Genomic DNA, 1,291 nt, shown 5'->3' with positions numbered 1-1,291 from the left:
AGCAGGAGTTGGACTATGCGACCTCTGGGGCGTCACTCCCAGCTCTAGGATTCAGTAAGTTTATTTGCCCCTGGCAGTGGAGAGCAACAGTCTCTGGGATGGTTGTCCCTATCCAGCACTTACTACTAAACTGGTGCAGGTACAGAGTCCCTGGATGGCAGCCCTGGGTGAGACTCCCTTCCCCAGTGACTGGGCTAGGAGAGAGCTCCCCAGGTTGGTTTGCCTCAGACTGTGACTGGGATCAGCTTTGAGCTACTGTTAAAGGTTAATAGTTAAAGTTTTGCTTAGGGAGTCCCACTGTTCTGCTTTCCCCTCTTAATAATCTTGCTTTAATTTAACATTTGCTAGTGAGTGAGTAGCAACATGAATAAATAACACACGGGGCTGGGGAGTCAGTTAGAGCCTGACATGGCCGAACGGCACTTTGAGCCAGGAAAGACTCGGGTCAGGGATGTCCGGGAGAGTCCCCCAGTGCCACAGAAACACGGTGTGAGGTGGCCTAGGAAGGATTTCCAGCCATAATCCCAAACCTGAAAGCCAGTTCCTTATTTGAGTCCATTTATTTATTACAGTGGGCTTGGAGGGCCATAAGTTGGTACCCTGGCACGAAGAAACTTCACTTTAGGCCGGGCAATACCAGGTCAGGGATGTCCAGGAGATTCCCCTGGTGGCACAGAGGCATGGTGTGGGGAGGCCCAAGAAGTATTTCCATCTGTAATATCAGCTCAAAAGCCAGTTCCTTATTTGGCCCATATACTTAGTACAGTGGCTGGGGGACTGTCACTTAGCAGCCTGACATGAACTCCCCACACTTTGGGCTGGGCAAGACTCTGGTCAGTGATGTCTGGGAGAGCCCCACATTGGTACAGAAGCATGGTGTAGGGTGGCCCAACAGGATTTCCAGCCATAACCCTAGCCCAAATGCCAGTTGAGTATTCAGGTCCACAGACTTAGTATGGTGGCTGGGGCAGGGGCTGTTAGTTGGCAGCCTGGCATGGCCAAACCACACTTTGGGCCAGGCAGGACTGCGCTCAGGGGTTTTAGAGACAGTCCCCTGCTGCCATCAACAAGAAGTTTGGGGTGGCCCAAAAGTATTTTGCCCCATAATCCCATCCTAATCTGATCTTCATTTAGGGCTCTGTACTTGATGCAGGATATTATTTTACATATTAGTTATTAAATATGCATAGCTAATAGAATTTCATCTCTCTCTTTAGAATGCGTGATTCATGAATAACAAGCTTTTATTGGATATAGATTAGCTTTGAACCAGGAGTAAGGAACCAACTTC

At 49.0% G+C, this 1,291-nt stretch overlaps 1 protein-coding gene across 2 annotated transcripts in view; it reads left to right on the top strand.

Moving 5' to 3' along the window:
• Positions 1 to 1,291, top strand: part of LOC102379493 (H-2 class I histocompatibility antigen, Q9 alpha chain-like) — a 15,357-nt gene that overhangs the window by 7,183 nt on the left and 6,883 nt on the right. The window lies entirely within an intron of this gene.

This window comes from Alligator sinensis, unplaced genomic scaffold, assembly GCF_000455745.1.
Source record: "Alligator sinensis unplaced genomic scaffold, ASM45574v1 scaffold1531_1, whole genome shotgun sequence".
In the NCBI taxonomy this organism is placed as follows: Eukaryota; Metazoa; Chordata; order Crocodylia; family Alligatoridae; genus Alligator; species Alligator sinensis.
The sequence above is the reverse complement of the archived record's forward strand: the minus strand, read 5'-3'. Positions and strand labels throughout refer to the sequence as shown.